This window comes from Papio anubis, chromosome 2 (assembly GCF_008728515.1).
Source record: "Papio anubis isolate 15944 chromosome 2, Panubis1.0, whole genome shotgun sequence".
Classification (NCBI taxonomy): domain Eukaryota; kingdom Metazoa; phylum Chordata; class Mammalia; order Primates; family Cercopithecidae; genus Papio; species Papio anubis.
Genome location: NC_044977.1, coordinates 12409977 through 12419896, shown reverse-complemented (window position 1 = coordinate 12419896; position 9920 = coordinate 12409977). Strand labels below are relative to the sequence as shown.

At 39.5% G+C, this 9920-nt stretch overlaps 1 long non-coding RNA gene and 1 pseudogene across 1 annotated transcript; both read right to left on the bottom strand.

Moving 5' to 3' along the window:
- Positions 1–242: 242 nt before the first annotated feature.
- On the bottom strand, positions 243–9396 carry LOC110742500. The gene is made up of 2 exons (XR_002520231.2): positions 7541–9396; positions 243–392 (listed from the first exon to the last, which is right to left on the bottom strand). It is a non-coding gene; the product is annotated as an uncharacterized LOC110742500 (long non-coding RNA).
- LOC108584430 lies at positions 5242–7544 on the bottom strand (annotated as a pseudogene).
- Positions 9397–9920: the final 524 nt, after the last annotated feature.

Genomic DNA, 9920 nt, shown 5'->3' with positions numbered 1-9920 from the left:
GCTGTTCTTGATCCTTCCTGCCAAGGCAGCCTGCAAGTCATTCTACCCTTGGATCTTGCAAACCCTCCAGCAATGCTAATTGACACAGAGAGTAGATTGTTGCAAATCTCAGTACCTTGAAATTTCTTCCTCAGCTCCTTCCCCAAACTTCTAAAGCGTGGGGAAATGTTTCCAGTGTGGAAGGGAAATGCCCCCCTCCAGTATAATGTGTTCAACACATTTTGTGTATAGGCTTGAACCACTTTTTTTTTTTTTTTTTTTTTTTAATTCTTCCATCATTTCTTCAAATTCTTCTAGACTTCAGCTTTCAGAAAACAAAATCCAGACAGACTTGGAGTCTCCTTTGCATTCGGTCCCTACCTGGTTTGGTGTTCACAGTGGAAAAATGCCTCCTAAACAGACAAAAGAAAAAGGAAAACACAACATAAAAAAACATATTCAGATTAACATTGTAAAATTGTATTAATCCACAAAGGTATCATTGCACCTTTTTTAAATTTCACCGAAATCATTGGAAGTATATGAAGCCTCTTAAGAACTCTTTACTGTTCTTATCCCAATATATTGTTTCTGCTTTTTAAGTAATTATTCTAGAACCAGCTGTGATACCCTTTATTAAAGTCTGTGATAAAAATGGCCCCTGACTTAGCTATTTTTGCTTTCCCAAATTCCACATTACAGAAAACTGGGTAGAGAAGCAAATAACATGGTGAGAAAAGCCTGCCTTCTGCCTCAACTAGTCTTACCTCAAATGGAACTTCAAAGGATGCTCAATCCATTCTTTACTTGAAGTTCAAATTGTATATAATTCCTATCCTTACAAGTCCATGGGTTTCACCCATTTCCACACCTAAGTATATTACTGTATATTGTGACTATTCCTCCTGTATCTTCAACCCCTCTCTTTACCCTGATTTCCTGTTTAGCATGTGAACTTGAAGTACAAGTCTTCCCTTCACCCGTAAGCCCTGTATTAGTCCATTTTGACACTGCTATAATGATACCACCTGATACTGTGAAATTTATGAACAAAAGAGGTTTATTTGACTCAAAGTTCCACATGACTGGAGAGGCCTCAGAAAACTTACAATCATAGTAGAGGCGAAGCAGAAGCAGGCACCTTCTTCACAAGGCGGCGAGAGAGAGAGAGAGTGAAGGGGGAACTGCCAAACACTTCTAAAGCCATCAGCTCTCGTGAGAACTCACTTGCTATCCTGAGAACAGCATGGGTGAAACGGTCCCCATGTTCCAATCACCTCCCACCAGGTTCCCTCTCGACATGTGGGGATTACAATTCAAGATGAGATTTGGACAGAGATACAGAACCAAACCAGGTCACATTCCATTCACCTTCAACCTTCACAGCAGAACTTAATGAAAATGTCTGTAGGCTGTCTCCAAAATCCACTTCTCTTTCTTCAGGTCATCACAATAACTAATACTTTAAAGAAGCAGCTCCTACCACAGCAGCTTCCTCATTGCTCTATCCAGTGTAAGCTCTTCAGTTCCTATCTCATTTCTAATTTACTGTTTCCTGGTCTGTGTCCTCTATTCAACTATCGGCTCTACAAGGGCACCTACGTATAGGGACATGTACACGGTACTCACTCCAAAACCCATTGTCTAATGAATCCATAATAGAAAGGAACAGAAAGCAGTAGTCCTACATAACTCATAATTTCCAGCAAGAAAAATACATTACCTTACAAAAAAAAAAATAATTTAGACCTCAGCCTTAAAGTAATTCTGATATGCCTAGTATTTTAGTTTGTTCTTATTTTTGGTTTTATTTTCTTTTGTTGCTTTGCTATTGCTACGGCTCCTTGTTGATACTGCAAAATATTTCTTCACTGGACCTTAGGGAGGACTTTTCAAATATTCTCCTCAAACTTCCATACCCAATATTCTCAGGCTCTAATTCCAAAGTAAGAAGAACAGAACACCCTATCAAATCATTCAAAATATGTAGGTGTAACTAATGTTTGTCACGCTCATCATGAAACAATCCTTACATTATAAAATTTCAAGCTATTTTTACCTTGGTGATTATATTACTTTTGCTTTTACAGTGCAGAATTCTCATAGTATGGCAATTCTTGTCTCATGTTCCATTTCATAATACAAGTATTTTTTAAAATAATTCAATGGATAGTACACATTTAATGGAACCAAACTGGTGCATATGCATAGATACATATATATGCATATACTCAAGAAAGGAATCCAAGCAGGCAAAACTTTGTTTTTCATTATGAAAAATTATTTGAAATAATGAATGAAATATTATTTTTTATAATTCTTTTCTGGTTATCCTTTTCATAAATAAAACTTTGAGCATATCACCATTAATTTGATAACATTTAAAAAGTAATTAAAAGTAAAAGTAATAGCATATATAATATTTAGGAGGAAGGAAGAAGATACTACAAAAAAAGAGAGGGAATTTCAAATTCTGAAGGAAGAAGGATGCATTTTTTTTACTTTCTTCTGATTTGGAAATATAAGAACCACAATGATCAATTTTGTCTCTCAGATAAAAAGATCACCAAAAATAATTTTAAAATAATGTTACAGTGACAGTAAATAAATTTTTGCAAATAAACTGATTGTTTTGTTTAAACTCTTTAATTCTAATTCCACTATGATCTTCTATTATCTCTCCAGGTTAGGGTTGGGGTGAATAGGGAGTGAGGTGGGAGAGAATTCTCTCCATCTGGGAGAGAACTGTTGACCTCACAAAATGTTGGGGGAGAGAGAGAAAGTGAAGGAAGCAGGTTCACAGAATTCATGAAATTAATATCATTTATGACTTTCCTTAAACAATTCCTTTTTACGATTTTCAACTCCAAAAAATACATAAATTTGATCATCTCATTTCTATCACTAGTGCCCCGTCGTCTATAGGGAATCACGGCCCAAATTCCAGAACCCAGGAGGGTCAAGCTGTACCTCCCTCTCCTATCCATATGCAGGGCTGTAGCAGTTTTAAAACATCTGCCTGACTGCTTCAGACCCTCCCACATTTTCCTGCATCTCCACAGAGTAGAACTATTCAAGACATCTACCTTTCCTAGGAAGGCTTCTAGCCCTCGCAAGCACTCCCTCTCCTCCGCACCCTTGCCAGAACTCTGTTATCCTAGAGATCATGTTGCAAGACAAATGTTTATTTCCTGCCACTTAATTTCAGACCGCTGAAGGGAACAAAAAGAGTTTACAATTAATCATCTGTGTATCCTTGTGATCAACTGCAGCGTCCTGTATAACCCAATAATATTAAAAGAATGAAGATAGCAAGTTTAGGAACCACCTCACTTCACAATTAAGCTGATATGATCTAAACCAAATATTTATTAATAATTGAAATGTCAGTAGTCAAAGATATAAATAACGTTCAACTGTGAAGTGTAAATGATAAAAGGAAGCAGGTCATTGATAGAGAGGGCACAACGCTTCTCCTGCCTTTGGTCCCATAGCCACTGTGATCTCCCACATAGATTTTTTTCTTCTTTGTTACCCTTCAGAACAGTTTAATACTGTGTTTTGATGTGACCCTGAGCCTTCACTGAGCCACTGGTGAGCACGGTGTTAGAAGCCTCTTCCTAGACTCTGTCATCACCTCACTCTGCATTCACCACCACTGAGTAAGGCAACTTTCGGAACCAAAAACCCTGAGAAATAAGTCATAATATAACCTTTCAATTGTATTAAGTCCTCTTCACACTTTATTCAGATGTTGAAGAAATCAAAAAACCTAGAGTCTGAAAAAGTGACACTAGGACTTACAGACTTTCATCCCTAGACTTAGAGAGTGATATGGTATCCCCGAGCCTCCTGTGTGATCCAACGAGGCAGATTCATATTCTACTTCCCCATGCAGGAGGACTCAGCAGGGAGGTTTCATCTGACAGCCTGATACACTTTTGGTTACCTTTGTCCTCTAAATCTTACCTGTAGGTGTAAAAACAAAGGTCTTATACATTTACTCAGAAGAATGTATCCACTTGTTCTCTGCCTGAATGTATTTTCTCAGTCCAGCCCCAAATCCTCACCTCTCATTCTGTCTCTTGACTAGCTGGATGATAGAATAGATTCAGCTTTGTGTGAAGTGCCATGAACAGCCTAACCCTAAACACCCCACTCACATAAGCTCCTCCAATTATGTGGACCAGGGCAATTTCTAAATAACCTCTGGGCTTACACATCGCCACCACATCAGTGACCAATCAAGGCTATGCCACATTTCCCAGACAACACTCTGTAGTTCTCTATTACCTTGTCTCGCCTGACTATCTATAACGTCCACACTGGCTTGGAAGCTCTGTTACCTTTGCTTTCTGTGTCTCTTTCTGCTGAATGTGATTTTATTACTTTGTGCATTTAAGCAACTCTGACCCTTCTTGATTCTCTGTGGGGTGGAGAAGCATCACCAATACCTCCCTTCACCACCAAGAGCATCGACCCCTCACCTTGACTACTCTTATGATTCTGATTCACCAAACTTTGACATTTACTCAGCTACCCTCAATTGTCTGAGCTTAGGGAAAGTGTGGGAGTACAGTGAGGGTGTTCCTTTACATTAGTTCTTTCTTTTCCTGTATATACATATTTTGTTTTTTTACTGTGATAAACATATACAGATACATATATCTGTTTGAGTCCCAGATTTATTTATTTATTTTTGGGGGGTGGGGGGACCGTGGTTTTCTCTTTCTTTATTGGGCACTTTGTAGATGTCATGCAGGTCTAAAAGTTACGCTGTTAAATAACTATTTAAAAACTGACCAGGACGAAGGTCCTAGTCCAGAGCTCCAAACCAGAAGGAAAAAGGAATGGGGGTAGTGGATTGGGGGGTACTCCTCCAACATCACCAAAACCCAGAAAATGAGGATCCTAAGCTACTCCACAAGTCAAATCCGGGGCTTGGGCCCTTGGGCTAATCCACGGGTACCTCTGACTGCATCACGTTCAGAGTAAGGTAACCAGCAAGAGGCTGGAGCGAATGGCTAACCAATTCCAGACATGGACAGATGTAACTGAAAGGAGGACAAAAAGTGGACAAGTACTGTCCAGCTGTAGATAAGAGAGTGCAGTTAAGGGAGGTTGAGGGGCAGGGGAGAGGCTGGGGAAGCGAAATTGCAGCAATGCAGGAGTGTAGCCCCAGGGTCCTGTCCTGAGCAGCTGGTCAGGGTAGCAGATGTTAGTTCCCAGATGGAGATCCTGACCCAAGCCCAGGTAGAGGCCTCACATGTTGTGGGTCCTCTTGGTGAGCTGGGGCTCCTCATCCACCAGCTTGGATTGAGGTGCTCCTGGTAAGCCAGGATGTCTCCAGGCCACTTGGTGATTGTCTGCCTCTCACACACCCAAATTTCCTGTGCAAACTGCTGAATGGGTCTGAAGCCATGGCTGACCAGCAGCATACCACCCTCAAACTCATTGATAGATCTGCCAGGGTGTCGATGGTCTCAATATCCAGGTGATTGGTGGACTTGTCCAGGAAGAGCATGTGGTGGTTCGGCCAGGCCAGCCAGACCAGACACACTTGGCACTTCTGCTCATCTGACCAGTTCCAGATTAGGCTCACCTGTTGGTTCCCAGTGAGACCATATGACCCAATGATCTTCTTCATTTCTTCCTGATTTCTGGGTAGCACTTCATGTACTCCAAAGGCAAGATATCTAAGTCCAGCTGCTCTTGTAAATGCTGAAAACACAAGAGTGCTTTCAGATCATGCCATCTGTGGGTAGTAGCTCTCCAGTTAGCAGCTTCAGAAGAGTTGATTTCCGTGCTCTGTTGGGCCCTACCAGAGCCACTCATGTGTCAAGGTCAATTCCAAATTCTAGATTATTGTAGATGCAAGGCCCATCTTTTTTATACTTGAAGCTCACATTTTGCACCATAATGACGGGTGGAGGGATCTTGCCATATGGTGGGAAATAAAATGACAGTGTCTTGGCGCTCATGATCCTCTCTGTCAGTCCTGATGCCATCATTTTCTGTAGCATCTTCTTCTTGCTCTGGGCCTGCCAGGCCAGCTTGCCACTGCCATGGTGAAACCTCGCAATGTAGTTCTTCGTGTGCGCAATCTGATCTTGCTCCCAGTGAAACCTCTTCATCTGGTTCTTCTCCAGTTCTAGCTGCATCTTCACATACTGATCATAATTACCCATATAATACTTCAGTTTCTTGTGCGTGTGAATGATGTTGGTACAGACACCATTCAGAAAATCCTGGGAATGGGAGACAAGGACCAAGATATTCTTAGAAGTTTTTAGTTCTTCTTCTAACCACATTTAAGCATCTAGGTCCAGATGGTTGATGGGTTCATCCAGGAGCAGCATGAAGGGCCAAATAAAGAGGGTTCTGGCAAGGGCAGCCTTCATCCTCCAGCCCCCACTGAAGTCTTTCAGCTTTCTGCGCTGCATGGCAGGTGCGAAATCCAGTCTGTGCAAGATTTGCGAGGCCCTCATCTCTGCCTTATCAGCATCCAGCTTCTCCAGGTACCCGTAGAGTTCCATGAGCTTCTCACACTCCGCATCTTCAAGAACCAGATGCTCTGCCTCTCTCTCCAGCATGGCCCACTCTGTGTCAACTTCCATCACACACTGCAAGGGTGTCTTGTCATTAGGGAGCATCTCTCAAGTCAGATGGTAGATGTCGATGTGCTCAGGGATGGGCACTTCACGTCTCCCAATAGCAGAGAACAGCATGAACTTTCCAATTCCATTTAAGCCAATGAGGCCATAACAACGGCCTGAATTCAATTCCAGCTTGGTGTCACTGGGCAGCTTTTGACTGTGAAAGGTGAGTGAGAGGTTGATAATGTGAACGTCAGTACTGCTGGGATGAGAGGCCAGGATGCCAGTGACAGCTAGAGCAGCAGCTTTCTTCATTTCAAAGTCCTCTAGCTCCTTGGTCAGCAAATCCACTTCTGTGGTGTCTCTGCCATTGGCCTTATTTCTGCCACCTGTGGTTCTGGGACAGCATCTCCATTTTCTTCATGTCCTTTTCTGGGCCGCTGTCGAGCTTTGGCAGCCTCCTTCTTTTCGGCTGCCTTCTTCTTGGCCAGGTCGGAGGGCATGAGGATGACCCACAGGGGTAGGTTACTGTTCTTACAAGGAGCTGGGCCTCGCCGCTTGGCCTCTGAGTCCCTGATTTTTTTTATTATTTTAGATATAGTTACCCAGAAGTGAAATTCTTATATCATATGTTAATTCTATGTTTAATTTTGTGAGGAACTGCCATACTGTTCACATTTCTTCTTGTATCCCCTGTATGCCAAAATGTCTCCTTAGGTCTGGTGTAAACATCTGAATAGAAACAATGAGGGCAACTGTATTCATTATTTATGGCTGTGTATCAAATTACCCTCAAAATGTGGCAGCTTAAAACAATAAACATTTATTATCTCAGTTTCTCTGGGTCAGGTCTGGTTTCAGCTTAGCTGGGTGCCATTGACTCAAAGTATCTTGCAATCGAGGTATTAGCAGAGGCCGTAGTCAACCCAAGGCTCAACTGGGGAAGAATCTACTTCCAAACTCACTCATACATCTAGTTGGGAAGTCTCAGAAGATACGCTTCCAAGTTCCCTTAGATGGCCATTGGCATGCACGCACCAGGTTCCCACTGGGTGCTGATCGGAGATGTCAGTTGCTTGACACATGGCCTCTCCATAGGCCGCTCACGACATGGCAGAGTTTTCTTCAGAGTGAGGACTCCTGGAGAGAAAGAGAGCAGGAGAAAGCTTGAAAAAGGCAGTCTTTTCATAATCTAATCTTGGAATGGCATAACATTACTTTTCCTGTATTATATTCATTCGAAATGGATCATTAGGTTCAGCAAACACTTAGGGGAGGGTATTATACAAGGATGTGAGTACCAAAAGGCAGAGATCACTGGGGACCATTTTAGAGGCTGCCTACCACAGCAAGAAATGTGTTTTGCTTTTATTTTCATTGCTGTAATCTAGAACAATTAGGATCTAGAAAATAACGGTTTAATAATGAATGAATATTAGTAGGAATGTAACATCTGAGCCTTCACATTTTTAAATGGTGTTTGAAATCAGAGAAAACATAGTGTACCCTAACTTACGATGTTTTTAAAAACTGAAATATATCTTTATCTTTTTTATTATGTTACATTAAAAATCAGAATCAAATTTAGCATCTCTCCCAAAAGACATGAAGAAAACAATACCACGTACTGACTCCTTTTGTATATTTCCTGGTATTCTGGTGGAAATTTTGTCATTGTATGACATATGGGAATAGATAATATGGTTGAAGATAATGCAGTCTATTTTAAGAATTTTACATCAGTTACTAAAAGGCTTTTATGCTCCATGTTAAGGAAAGCAAATATTACACTAAATATATGCATGCTTTTATGCTTGCATTCTTTTTTTCAAATGTCATATTGATCTTTAGAGGAGACTTTTACATTACATCAGTAATAGTAAGGAAAAAAATATATATTTATTAACATAGGCTGCTATATTGGGTACCAAAAGTATATCTAAATATGCCCTTAGCCCCTTAATTTTTTAAAATAACATTATTTGGTGTTCTTTTCTAAATTAATTACTTCTTATACTCAGAATTTTATAATTGGTGATAATTTATTAGGCTTCCTGAAAGTTGTTAGGTATGTTATACCATGTACTCTCTATAAATATGAAAGATGAATTAATGTATTTATTCAAGAGACATGGGCCAGTTTAAGGAGAAAGTTGAAATGTTTAGTAGCAGCGCATTGGACAATCCCAGAGAAAAAGTTGTACGATACACTGTTCAAATCTTTCCAACAAAAAAGGATATAATTCTTAGCCAGACAAGATCATAAGCTATGATAGATGTGTTGTACTATGGATACAGAATGGTAAGTTTCACCTATTAGCCAACTCAGATCAAGTGAAAGTGACAATTTTAAGGAATGTATTCAAAGCATTATGAAACCACTCCCAGATTTTAGCATATGTATGTAGTTTTCAGTTAGTAATGACTGCCAGGCCAGCGGTGTGGAAAAAGAGAGCAGTAGCAAAAGGTTTATTCCTTTTGCTGTATGTTGTATGATAATGACCACAATAAAATAGCATCATATACTTATCTTATACTTCATAATTCCTAACACAGTTAATGACGAAAAATATTTTTGGATTTTTTTATCCCAATATTGAGTACTCCTAAATATTTATTGTACTTAATTTATAATGAAGCAAACTCTAAAATCACCTCTAACTCTAAAAGTTTACTATAGTATAATAGAAACATGTACCAATGTTAGTTTCGGTAAAGAAAAACATTTCTTTCATTTTAGCAATAAAATGATATTATTGTATTTGCTTAATAACTTCTTAAATTCTGACTTTGCTACTTACTTTTAAAATAATTCCACAAACACATATGTTTTTTAGTTTCTTTGATATTCCTAACTCAATAAAACTTTTAAAAATCTATTAGTACGTGCCTATGGTCCCAGTTACTTGAGAGGCTGGGGTCTTGGGAGGGCTTGAACTCAGGAAGTTGAGGCTGCAGTGAGCCATGATTGTGCAATGCATTTCAGCCTGGGCAACAGAGCAAGACTTTGTCTCAAAAATAAATAAGTAAATAAAATATTTGATCTCTTAAATCATAAACCATTCCAAAATTTAGAATTCCAAGTATGATAGTTATAATCCAAAAGTATGCTAATTATTACTAAAATTTCTTTAGAACTTCCCAACTTTGCTATAAGAACACATAGATACATCTAGAAGAGTCCAGATTCAATTTGTTCTAGTCATAGCAAGTAAGTTTTATCTCTGCTTTCTCAGAGTGTTGATAGTCAATATTTCAATTGAAATGCTATAATTGTTAATTGTTTTAAATTTGGGGGCATTGATTTAAAAGCTGAATCACTCACTTATAAATGGTAAATATTAA